The sequence below is a fragment of the Capricornis sumatraensis genome, chromosome 5 (genome assembly GCF_032405125.1).
Source record: "Capricornis sumatraensis isolate serow.1 chromosome 5, serow.2, whole genome shotgun sequence".
NCBI classification, from domain to species: domain Eukaryota; kingdom Metazoa; phylum Chordata; class Mammalia; order Artiodactyla; family Bovidae; genus Capricornis; species Capricornis sumatraensis.
The window spans coordinates 75,146,184-75,160,127 of record NC_091073.1 but is presented as its reverse complement, the minus strand read 5'-3'; positions in this window follow the sequence as shown (position 1 = coordinate 75,160,127).

Below are 13,944 nucleotides of genomic sequence, written 5' to 3'. Positions count from 1 at the left end.
CTGTCTCCCTCAGAGATCCCATCATGCCTGTTTGACAAAGCCAACCTCCCTTCTGGTCCTGTGTGGGCAATTTCTCCTTAAAGCTAAAGCTGATCAGCTGTGTGACTTGAACATGTTACTTCACCTTTCTGGGCTCATCTATAAAATAAACAGAGAATTAAGGGATTTCTGTGGCCCTTCTAGTTCTAGCAACCTACAATGCTGTGACATCAGGATGCTGTATCCCACTACCACAATATAAGAGATTTCTCTCCAACCATAACTCCTTCTGGTGTCTGTCAGATAAAGGCCAGCCCTAACCTCACCCCCAAAGGGTATGTTTGCAATTGCAGGGACAGACAGGGGGCTAGGCACCAACTATATTCAGATTAAAATTGGTAAGGTTACATCAGTAGCATCCTTAATAGTGTGGCCATTTTTTTTTCCTTCTCGCCTCTGGGATTAAAGCTTGTGTGCTGACTGTTGAAAAATCAGTCATTAACGGCCAGGAAATGACTTCCCCATCCATCAGAACACTGCTCAGCCATGTTTCAGCTTTTTTCCCCTTTCCCTGTGTAATTATTCTCATCCACCACTGATTACAGTTTATAATAGCCATAATTCTCTCCGAATCAATCATTACTTTACTTTACCACGGGGTTACCAGGAGAAACATGAGGGAATGCAGATACCCCCGGCTGGGTTTTATTTTTTGGAAATTGCCTGCTTTCGTCTGGATCTCATTTAATCATCTGGATGTTCAAAGAAAAGCTAAGATTTTAATTCAAAGGCTTTTTTTTTTTCGACTTGCCCTTAACTCTTCTTATTATTTTCTTTAAAGAGGAAATGATGGCTGGTTAAAAGAGGCTAATATTGCGCAAAATCGACTAGCGATGTTGTTTGGAGTGACTGGTGGGGGACACAGTGCGGATTCTTGTCGTGAATCCATATACTTATTTGGCACTTTCCCTTCCTGAATGTGATTGAGACTACTCATCCTCTGTGGTTTCCTGGAAGGTTCAAGAGTTGATATTTCCCTCTGTGGACTGATTAAAGCGAATACTCCTATTGGTGGAAACAGTTTTTTCTTAAACACTCCAGAGAAGTATGACAATCAGTTGAGTAGAGCTTAGTGAGAATTTAAGGCAATTCAGTTTTATTTAGTATTTACCAGACTTACTGTGTTTAATATACTGTGCCAGTTCTTCAGTGAGTTAGAAGAAAAAGAAGAAAATAATCTAGTCCTTGCATCGAAAGCTGCATGATGACGGGAAGTGTAGGAAGATAGACACACAAATAGCAATTTCAGCTTTCATCACATGCGCCCTGGATTCAGGGAGTACAGAGTGCATCCAGAAAATGAGAAGAGGCTATTTGTATGCTAGGGATTGTAGAATTCCTAGAGGAAGTGTGACTTGAGCAGAACCTTGGAGGAGGGGGAGGATTTGAATGAATAGTCATTCCAGGCAGAGGCAGCAGAAATGAGCCACAATGGCCTGGGAGATGAAGAGAGGATGAGGGAGACTGAGGCCTAGGGGAAAGGCAGAATGACCTGGGGCCGCGGGATGGTGTGAGGGTCCAATGGCGGCTGGTCAGTATCTTGTGAAAAGTGAAAGTGAAAGTCGCTCAGTCATGTCCGACTCTTTGTGACCCCCACGGACTGTAGCCTGCCAGGCTCCTCTGTCCATAGGATTCTTCAGGCAAGAATACTGGAGTGGGTTGCCATGCCCTCTGCAGGGGATCTTCCCCATCCAGGGATGGAGCCCAGTATCATGTAACTCCCAGGAAAGTTAAGAGAATCGCATGAACTCTTCTCAGAGAGTTCTAGAAATACTCACTGAAGCAGGTTGGCAAACATGAGAAGATAGGGCAAAACACATAATTCAGGATATATCACTGGAAATGTGACCTCATGGCTAGTGAAGTTTGGCACCTACTAGTTATAATGATGAAAGGACCAATTTTACAGTATCTCGTGCCACACTCAGTTGCTTCAGTCATGTCCAATTCTTTGCGACCCCATGTCCATGGGAATACTGGCAGAATACTGGCATGGGTTGCCATACCCTCCTCCAGGGGATCCTCCCCACCCAGAGAGCAAACCCAAGTCTCCTGCATCTGCGGCATTGCAGGAGGATTCTTTACCAGTGAGCCACTGGGGAGCCCCTTTATAACGCTGGACCCTCACCAAAAAAAAGAAACATGGTCTTTTAACCCAAACAAAACCAGGCTGAAGTTGAAACTCTAACAAAAAATATTTTATTTTTAAAGTTTTAAAATATTAACGTAATATTTTGGACATACTGGATCAGCATCAACAGTGAATGGGCTCAGGCCTGTGTACGTAAAAGAAGGGTTGTATCCACAGTGGGAGTGTGAGCAGCGTGCTTGACCTTGCATCCCTCCTTATTATACACCACTGGTTTATTGGGGGAACCTATGAACTCTCATAAAACTCCTTTCACTCTCATTTGCCATATTCACTGTATAAGACACATGAAATAATTTATGCAGCAAAAGCCCAGGGGTCTATCATCTGGGGAAATGTTCCAGATAGCTGCTAATCTGGAAATTATTTACCTTTCCCCAAACAGCCAGGGTGGTCCATATCAGTGGTTTCCAGCATTTTTATTTCATGAGCTGGTAAAAATAATTTTTTTTTAATTGAATGGTAGTAGGGAGAAAGATAGGTTTGCCTACTTTTTATTTTTCCGAATCAGGGCATAAAAAAACCTCATCTATAATTTCACACACACAAAAAGCACATCTTGTTTATCTATTTTAAATACAGCACTGTGCTCATGTAGCACAGGGAACTCTGCTCAATATTATGTAATAACCTAAATGGGTAAAGAATTTGAAAACAACACTGTTGTTTACCTGTTCAATGGTGTCCAACTCTTTGCTACCCCATAGACTGTAGCCTGCCAGACTCTTCTGTCCATGGAATTTCCCAGGCAAGAATACTGGAGTGGGTTGCCATTTCCTTCTCCAGAAGATTGTCCCAGCCCAGGGATTGAACCTGGGTCTCCTGCCTTAGCAGGTGGATTCTTTACCACTGAGTTACCAGGGAAGCCCTAAAAAAGAACAGAAACATGTATATGTATAACCAAATCATTTTGCTATGCACTTGAACGTATCACAACATTGTCAATCAACTATACGTGTGCACGCTAAATTGCTTCAGTCCTGTCTGATTCTTTGTGACCCAATGGACTGTAGTTCACCAGGCTCCTCTGTCCATGGGATTCTCCAGGGACTATACTCCAATATAAAATTAAAAGGTAAAAAAAAGTTAGAGACATCCCTGGTGGTCCAGTAATTAAGAATCTACCTTGCAATGCAGGGGATGTGGGTTCTATCCCTGGTCAGGGAACTAAGATCCCACATGCCTTGAAGCAACTGGGCCCTTGTGCCCCAACTACTGAGCATGTGTGCCATAACCAGAGAATCTGTACACTGCAATGAAAGATCCCATGTGCCACAACTAAGACCAATGCAGCAAATAAATAAATCAAAAGCTTAAGAAAAAAAAAAAAAACACATCTTGATACCCAAAGTGAAAGTGAAGTCACTCAGTCGTGTCCGACTCTTTGCGATCCCATAGACCGTAGCCTACCAGGCTCCTCTGTCCATGGGATTTTCCAGGCAATAGTACTGGAGTGGATTGCCATTTCCTTCTCCAGGGATCTTCCCAAGCCAGGGCTCGAACCCAGGTCTCCCACATTGTAGACAGACGCTTCACCGTCTGAGCCACCAGGGAAGCTATAAGGCATACCATAATCTTGGCACAGAAGATAATCCTATTAATGAAAAACTTTGTTTAAAAAAAAGTCTCACTTCATCATCCTTACTTATCCCATTTTGCAACAGAATGCTCAAAGATGCATTTTTGAAAAGGCATGTACTCCATGGGACCTTTTGATCTGTGTGAGTTCTCTTTCTGGCTGCTAGAAGGTAGCTCTAAGAGTCACAATTCTGAGGTCTTGTCTCTTGACACACATTGGAAGAAACAGAAGGAACCACTTCATTTTCCAGCATTGTCCAAATTGATCAGGAAGTAAATCAGGATTGCAGTCGCAACTGCAGCTCCCAGTATAATGTCTGAAAACAACAGAAGACAGAGGCTGAGAAATCTGTCTTTTTATTAATGTATCAGCCCTGCTACCAAGCCTGTTATGACCCAGGCTGTTAGGCTCTTTGCTGACAAGGGCCTGTGGGGCATAGAAGACCAGCCAAGTACATGAAATTAGGACAAGAATATCTTAAAACCTAGCCAGAACCTGACCAGAAACATCTCCTTTTTAAGTCTCTCTTGGCAGACGTTTTCATGTATCCCAAAAATGGGCACAGAGGGAAGGAAAGGATTGATAGCTAACAATAATTATTAGTGAATACTTGCTATGTGCCTACTAGCCTACTAAATAGTATGTATGTATAGGTATACTGAATACCTTCTATTTTCTATGCTAAGACCTTTGCCTACACCTTCTCATTTAATCCTCAAGACAAATTTATAAAACAGGTATTCAACACAATGTCTTTTTTATTTGGAGAAAATAAGTCTAAGAGAGGTTGAGTAATCTGTCTCCAAGTACGCAGAGATGGGAGCAGAACTCACATTTGCCTGACCTGAAAATCTGTCCTGACCACTGCAACAAGAACCTCTCTGCAGGATTTGTGGTTTGTTTCGTGTCATTACCTCACTATACATGTTCATGCCCTGCAGTTACACATTTAGCAGACTGTTTATGGTCTGTTCCATCATATGGACTTTCTAGGTCTCAGTGAACTCTTTTTCATTTGTGTAAGGTTCTGGGTTGAAAGATGGTCTTCAGATAATAAGGGATGAGCCTCAGACATTAAGTATCAGAGACAGACAGGGGTCTGGCGTCAAGAAGGCTGATCATCAGGTGAACAGTGGTTGTTACAGAAGGGCCCACACTGGGTCTTTCCACAGACCCATCCGAGCAGACTGCCCTTGCCATCAGGACTGGTTAATGATTTCCAGGGCTTTGAGAAAGCTTCTGCAATCCTACAGGCTCTGACCCCCTCTGTCTGCTGTGTCTCCCAGGTTGGCTGCAAATTCCTAGCTACATGAATCACCTTCTTTCCTCTAGGGCTCTGTTCTTGTCTTTGGCCCCAAGTATTTCATAGCAGCCAATACTGAAAAGAGGCCCTGGGCGAGAGGAAAGCTTGCATATTAATTCCAGAGACGACGTAATGAGAATTTTATTCACTTACTCTGAATTCCCCGGTGTGCCTATCCTCCCCTTGGTTCATTAACTCTCTGTACCTTGCTGTGTGCTGACTCTCCAGAGTACAAATGCACTCCGTTCCTTCAGCAGATCATTGGGTCCTCTCCTCCCTGCATTTCCCCCGGGACCACACATGTGCAGCTGCTCCTGCCCCCACCAAAGTCTTTATCCAGCAGGCTTTCTCCTCCTCAGGAGAAGACAGTCTCCTGAACTCCTTACTGTGAGGCTTATTCTCAGATCTGTAATCCTTAGAGGCTCTGCCGACCTTTCCTTCTCTGATGTTGGAGTGTGTTTGTGTGTAACCCCATCACACACATGTGTGTGCGTGTGTGTGTGTGCACACGTGTAACCTTAGTTCTCATCACTCCCCAACACAGCAGACACAGTTATTTCAAAATAAGACCACAACTCAGTTGTGGTCAAAAGGACAAAACACTTCCCAGTAATCTGAGTTACAATTCTGGATAAAGATTTAGATGTATGAGAAATTGTGTAGGAATGGGGAGGGAGGTTGTGATTTGGGGAAAAAATATACACTAGAATTTAAAACCCAGCCAAGGTAGTTCAGAGCCAAGATGTGACAGTTTCATTCTCAACTTAGATAAACAAATGTGTTTTCACATTAAGAAAACCACATTTAATCTCTGCCAAATACTTCTACCAAGGGGTATCCCTAAACTACCCAGGTGTGTGTGTGTGTGTGTGTGTGTGTGTGTGTGTGTGTGTGTGTGTGTGTGTGTGTGTGTGCCCCCTTAACTAGCACATGCAGAGGAAGACACAGCTCTTCCCCATCCTGCACACCTGCTCCGTGCTTCTCTAAAGTGGGCAGCGGGTGCTGAATATGCTCTTCCTGCTTCTAAGGGGCAGGACTGGCTTCATGGGCATGAGCACTGGGCACTGCACTCAGGCTCTGTGCTTAGTTTAATGCTCTGCTGCCACCATTGAAAATTCTTAGTAATTTATAACAAAGGCTCTGCATTTCTGTTCTGTACTAGGCCTCACACACTATATAGCATATGCTGGTGAGAAGCATATGATAGATAGAACAATGGATGCACTTTCAAATCACCTGAGAGGCTTTGGAGAAATATCAGTATTCTAGAATCCATTTGGAAAGGGGCCCAGCCTTGGTGGTGTTTTGATGTTTCTTTTGAAGTTCTGCAGGTGATCTGATCAACAGTCGTTTGTGAAAATACAGGCCTAGAGGATTTCTAAGATCTACGACCTGTTTTCTGTGATCATGTATTCATTTTCTTTGGCACTTGTTACAAGTATTACTGTGGCTGCCGTATTCCATTCCATGATACAGTCAAGCTTGTTTTAATTTAAAACTAGCACTTAAAACACTTAATTACCTAGTAAAATTGACACTCAGGAAGATGCACCGTGTTTGGTTTCTACATAACTCACGGTTCTGTGCTCTCAGATATGTATGCAGCCCACTTCGAGAGGGCCAGGACTAGACTAAATATGATTTTTTTTAAAAACTCTTATTTCTCCAATATTTTTGCATCCATGATCTGTCTCCTATAGATCTTTCCACAGAGGGCCATGTTCATGTTAGAATAATTTCTTAGATGTGTGTCTTGCCCTGTTAATATCACTAACCCTGGGCCCAATGCATATACCAAACAGCAAGGTCAAAATGGTGTGAGACTATTGTAGGCCAAAGGAAGAAAGCTGAGTTCTCAGCTGCTCCAACAAGTTAACAGGAGTCCCACTCTTAGTCACACCAGGAAACACCAAGGCTGCTGAACAGGTAATACCAAGTTAGATGTCTTACTACCCTAGGATTACTCTAGACAAAGACACAGCAAAAGGAAGTTTGCCTTCCATGTCTCTTGTCCTCCAAAGGATCCTTCAAAATGGCCAAAGGACTCTGTGAATTCCGTCAGCCTAAGCAGACCTTCCCACTAGGGGGATAGTACATTACATGCCCCAAACCATCTTTATTCTCTCACATAACTGCCCTTAGAATAGGACTTGATACAGTAATTTTCATTAAAGTATCAGTGACTGATAGGGAAAATGGGGTCTACTTAGTTCTTTCCAAGTGTAATACATTGCAACAGGGCTGCTAGTTACTTAATCGAAAAGAATATGGTTTTAAGGTAGAATTTCAGGCCTGAGTGGTAGCCAAGGAAGAGTATAGTCAGACCTAGAGCAGGCTTCCTGAACCCCCTTGAAATAGCACAGCTCCTCAGGCAGCTGACCATACGTTTGTCATTTAAGCAACAAATAATGCTATCAGCAAACAAGTCTTTGAACATATGAAAGCGTGTATTAAAAAATCAACCAACCACATAAACAAAAAGTACCCAAGGATATCGTTTAAATTCCTGTTCAAATTGCTCAAAGATGGAAAGATGAATTCAGGGTGCTCCAATAAAACCTGGCAGTTAAACAAGGGGTTTAGCATTAATACTATGAAAAAGAATAAAGGAGAAAAAAGATGAATTGCAGTTGAGAAGGATCTAAGCAAATCTCTGGGGTCTCCAAAACACTTTGGGTTCAAGAAATCAGCAAAGAGATACATGTGATAGATTTAAGAAAGGAGCTAACCAAGGTGCCCTGTGGAGAGATAGTAGGTGTTGAAATGCAGCCCACATTCCTCTCAGGAGGCCCTGGATCCTGGTCCACGCTCACCCAGGGGGGTTCCCTCTAATATGTCCATTTAGAAGGAATGCTGTTTCCTAATTAAGTCTGTCAGAAGAACACTTTCTTAATTTTCACAAAGATTTCTTATAGGCCAGCAGCAGCCCTGAAATCTATCCCAGTTAAATCTGTGGTCAGTACACAGAGAACTTTAAGGCAAAAATAGCCAAAGGAAGCAGAACCTCATGGGAATTCAGACCTAGACTCGGAAGACATTTTTTAAAAGGCAAGCAAAGGAATGGAGATTGGTAAAACAAGCACATTTAATGGTATCTGAAAATTTTTTCTTGATATCAAGTCATCAATTTTGTCTGCCTGGCACAGACAAAAAAGAAGTGACCCTCCTCTCCTTCCTGCAAGGACTGATCTGTAATTTGGGGACAATGTAAAGGAGTATCTCTTGAAATCTACAAGCCAAAGAATCCACCCTTTTTAATTTCGCTAATTTAATGTGAAAGTGAAATAGGTTCCTTTGCAACCTTGACAGCTAGCTTTCTGGGAAGGTGTCTAATATCAGACATAAAATGGAGACATGAATCGATGAGACTCATTAATATTCATAGACAGCAGATTAAGGTGGGTGGAAAAATTATTTATGAAACAGAGGTATTGTCTTCCTCTCACCAAAAGGATTTTGTTTAGAGAGGATTGGATTAGGTGACAGGGCTATGACAGATTAAGTATGAATTTGCAGATTTCTTGGTTTATCGTCCAAGGAAAAGAATCTAAAGCATTTGCAAGCAAAGAATGTGCTGGGCTGAGAACAGTAAATGCTTCAGCACCACACGCCAGTAGGTGTAATGAGCTTCAGACACCACAGCCGTGATGGAAAGCACTTGGAAGGAAATGAAAGGAAGGACTGAGAGTGTGGTTATGTAACAAAGGAACAAGCTGAAAGCAAAACGGAGCTTAGCGAATGTCGAGAAAGGCGGGGGGATAAAACACGGATGGTTCGTGTTTTATTTATGTATATGGGGGATGGGAGATAGCATACAATTCAAAATATAATCAGTAATTTACTCATTTCTTTTCTCACAATGCATATATATTTGTGGTGCTGCATAAGAAACCTTTGTGTTATTTCTGATTGAAGTTAGTGGGTGCTATTTTATAACTAATAAAAACGAGAGTGAAAATCCATGAGTTAAGAAGTTGTCTTGGATCCTCAAATGAACTCTGTTAACAACATGCTTACACAGTTTGAGGATTTATTGCTAGTCCCTTATCTCCATGAGCCCTTTCCTCCTTTATCTTCCAATCTGTTACAGTCTTATGGAAGTAAGCTGTTGTGATCTGCTGGAATTTTAAAGTGACAGGTGAAAAAAAAATTTTTTTTCTGGGAGTGGCAAAGAACCTTAAAATAAGACCTTGAATTGTTCCCTAGGGCATACAAAATGCCATGGCTTTTTTTTTCCCTCTTGATTGCACTTCAAAACATTCAGTCTCCTATGCATGCGCCCAGCCCATCATAGTTTCTTGGTTGCTATAATATTGTAAACAGAAATTGGAGAAGAGAAGATAGCATTCCATTTTAGGTCATTGACACACAATGCTTAAATTAGATAAGATCTCCAAACCAATTTAAAAAAATTTTTGGTGGATTTCAACAGATGGAATTTAAAACCACATGCTTAGCAATTTGACAGGTCAGTTTTTGAGGATGGGAGACCTGGAATTGAGTATAAACAGAACTGTATACAAAGCAACACAACAAGGCTAAAAGGAGGTACAGAAACAGGATTTGAAACTGGCCATAGTCTGACCTAATCACTTCATTGTGAAAGTGTAGACACAAAGACTGGAGAAAGACTTGGCCAAATGGATAAACAGTGTGTAGTTCATCCATACAATGGGATAGTATTCAGCCATAAAAGGAATGAAGTGTTGATACATGCCTTGATATGAAAGAATCTTGAAATGCCAGAATAGGCAAATCCATTGAGACAGAAAGCAGATTAGTGGTTGCCAGGAGCTGGGGCTGGGGGGCCAGGTGGGGGTGAGGGAAGAATGGCGGTGACTTCTAATATGTATGGGGTTTCTTTGGAGGAGGTGATAAAAATGTTCTGGAATTAGATAATTCTTGTACAAACTTGTTAATATGCTAAAACCCACTGAACTGTACACTCTAATGTAGTGAATTTTATCTTATGTGAATGTTATCTTTATTTTAATTGGCCCACAAAAAGGGCAAAAGGAAAAAGGTAGTGAGGGGACTTGAGCAAAGTTTTCTGTCAAGGACCATAATCCAGGCCTGCTCATCTGAAGGGAATGCCCTTTCTCTTCACAGAGCTTCTTTGTGAAATCATATTTTAAAGTATAAAATATCATACATGGAATGACAAAGAAAATAAATGATATTAAAATGTCATTATCAAATATTGTTTAAACTAAATTTGTGATATAGTAATATATATGTGCTTCTATAATACCACACCAAATAGCAAGAACCAGCAGCTGATTTGAGAACTATTGTAATTTCAGAGTCATGATGAACATGTGTGATTTTATGTCTGCAATGACTATTATGAGATATGAAATCTGTGGTTTCTGTTAATGACAATCACAAGTACTAACATTGGTTTGTTGCTGACACTCATTATTGAAGGAAATGCTAAATTTCAGTTCAGTTCAGTTCAGTTCAATTCAGTCACTCCGTCGTGTCCGACTCTTTGCAACCCTATGGACCGCAGCATGCCAGGCCTCCCTGTCCATCACCAACTCCCGGAGTTTACCCCAGCTCATGTCCATTGAGTCGGTGATGGCATCCAACCATCTCATCCTCTGTCGTCCCCTTCTCCTCCCACCTTCAATCTTTCCCAGCATCAGGGTCTTTTCAAATGAGTCAGCCCTTCGCATCAGGTGGCTAAAATCTTGGAGTTTCAGCTTCAACATCAGTCCTTCCAATGAACACTCAAGACTGATCTCCTTTAGGATGGACTGGTTGTATCTCCTTTCAGTCCAAGGAACACTCAAGACTCTTCTCCAACACCACAGCTCAAAAGCATCAATTCTTTAGTGCTCAGCTTTCTTTATAGTCCAACTCTCACATCCATACACAACTACTGGAAAAACCATAGCTTTGACTAGACAGACTTTTGCTGGCCAAGTAATGTCTCTGTTTTTTAACACACTAAGTTGGTCATAACTTTCCTTCCAAGAAGTAAGTGTCTTTTCATTTCATGGCTGCAATCACCATCTGCAGTGATTTTGGAGCCCAAAAAAATAAAGTCTGACACTGTTTCCACTGTTTCTCCATCTATTTGCCACGAAGTGATGGGACCAGATGCCATGATCTTTGTTTTCTGAATGTTGAGCTTTAAGCCAACTTTTTCACTCTCCTCTTTCACTTTCATCAAGAGGCTCTTTAGTTCTTCTTCACTTTCTGCTATAAGGGTGGTGTCATCTGCATATCTGAGGTTATTGATATTTCTCCCGGCAGTCTTGATTCCAGATTGTGCTTCCTCCAGCCCAGCGTTTCGCATGATGACAATATGCAGCCTTGATGTACTCCTTTTCCAATTTGGAACCAGTCTGTTGTTCCATGTCCAATTCTAACTGTTGCTTCCTGACCTGCATACAGATTTCTCAAGAGGCAGGTCAGGTGGTCTGGTATTCCCATCTTTTTCAGAATTTTCCACAGTTTCTTGTGATCCACACAGTCAAAGGCTTTGGCATAGTCAATAATGCAGAAATAGATGTTTTTCTGGAACTCTCTTGCTTTTTCAATGATCCAGTGGATGTTGGCAGTTTGATCTCTGGTTTCTCTGCCTTTTCTAAAACCAACTTGAACATCTGGAAGTTCATGGTTCATGTATTGCTGAAGCCTGGCTTGGAGAATTTTTTACTTTGCTAGCATGTGAGATGAGTGCAATTGTATGGTAGTTAGAGCATTCTTTGGCATTGCCTTTCTTTGGGATTGGAATAAACACTGACCTTTTCCAGTCCTGAGGCCACTGCTGAGTTTTCCAAATTTGCTGGCATATTGAGTGTGGCACTTTAAAAGCATCATCTTTTAGGATTTGAAATAGCTCAACTGGAATTCCATCACCTCCACTAGCTTTGTTCATAGTGATGCTTCCTAAGGACCACTTGACTTCGCATTCCAGGATGTCTGGCTCTAGGTGAGGGATCACAACGTGATTATCCGGGTCATGAAGATCTTTTTTGTATAGTTCTTCTGTGTATTCTTGCCACCTTTTAATATCTTCTGCTTCTGTTAGGTCCATACCATTTCTGTGCTTTATTGAGCCCATCTTTGCATTAAATGTTCCTTTGGTATCTCTAATTTTCTTGAAGAGATCTCTAGTCTTTCCCATTCTATTGTTTTCCTCTGTTTCTTTGTATTGATCATTAAAGAAGGCTTTCTTATCTCTCCTTGCTATTCTTTGGAACTCTACATTCAAATGGGTATATCTTTCCTTTTCTCCTTTGCTTTTCGCTTCTCTTCTTTTCACAGCTATTTGTAAGGCCTCCTCATACAGCCATTTTGCTTTTTTGCATTTTTTTTCTTGGGGATGGTCTTGATCCCTGTCTCCTGTATAGTGTCACTTAATGTCATTTCAGTTAAAAGGCAGCAAAAATAGAAATAAATTTAATTTTTTCACAGCCAAGATCATAGACTCTCAAATTCTATGCATGGACCACTTGGGGGTTCATAGACCCTAAGATAAGAAGCCCTATATTGCACCACTTTGGAAGGCACCTGGGAGAAAGTGCAAAGGACTCAAGATGTTAAATAAGCCATTATCATTTAATTAGGGAGATGACTTCCAATCTCAACCACTAGCAAAAGTAAAATCGAAATAGACTTTTTTTTGTCATTCTATGAAGAATGCACAAAAAGCTACCCATCTTATTAGGCAGCATCCCCCTAAATGCAAATCGTATCCATTTTGTTTGTGTCAGCTGCTATCAAGTTGTAGGGAATGCTAGTGTGCTGCTTGAGAACAATTTTGAGGTTCTGGTTCCTACCAGGGGTGTTGGTGGCTTCTGTGATGGATTCCTGTGATTACTGATGTCTGCTCCTGAGCCCAGAAGGGGAGGAGTGGTGACCACTTAATCCTATTAAATGCTGAGGCTCCTTCCTAGACCTTCAGCCTATCACTTAATGCCCCTCACGTCCAGCAGGTGCCTTGACTCAGGCCTGCTGAGTAAATTTTACACCAAACGTGTGAAGTTAGTACATAAGATAGACTAGTCAAAGCAGACATTCGATGTGGCTTTTCCTTTTAAAAACAAATTCCAGTGTTTTTTAGTATCACAATATACTACCTACCAGTGAAATGAAGTTTATTAAGAAGCTATCATTTGGAGAAAGATATTAACATGTAGAGGTACCTCAGAAATGGGATACCTTCCTGTTTAAGATACTATTAAGATCCACTTTTTAATTTACTCAAGTCCTACATACATGCTCAGTCATGTCCAGCTGTTTGCGACCCCATGGACTGTAGCCCACCAGGTTCCTCTCTCCTTGGGATTTTCCAGGCAGGAATGCTGGTGGTTTGGTTACAAAGTCGTGTCTGACTCTTGTGACCCCCTGGATCATAATCCCCCAGGCTCCTCTGTCCATGGGATTTCCTAAGTAAGGATACTGAAGTGGACTATCATTTCCTTCTGCAGGGTGTCTTCCCGACCCAGGGACTGAACCCGAGTCGCCTGCTTTGCAAGCAGACTCTTTACCTCTAAGCCACCTTAAGTGGGTTGCCATGCCCTGCTTGAGGGGATCTTCCTGACCCAGGTATCGAGCCCGTGTCTCCTGAGTCTCCTGCATTGCAGGCAGATTCTTTACCGCTGAGCCACTGGGGAAGCCCACTCAAGCCCTGTAGATCCTTTCAAAACCAAATGAAACTCTGGCAAAGCTTCCACACACCCCGAACATCCAGGTTTTTATCTGTGCAGAGCCACTAAGCGAATTGCCTCGCCAGCTCTGTGACTTTTGCTCTGAAGCCCCGGGGAATCACAGCTGACCATGAGGTCAGTTTCTAGATACCTGACCATCAGGTGGCTGCCCTCCAATCTTGGCTTCTGGCCCACTGCCTTTGGTCATTTG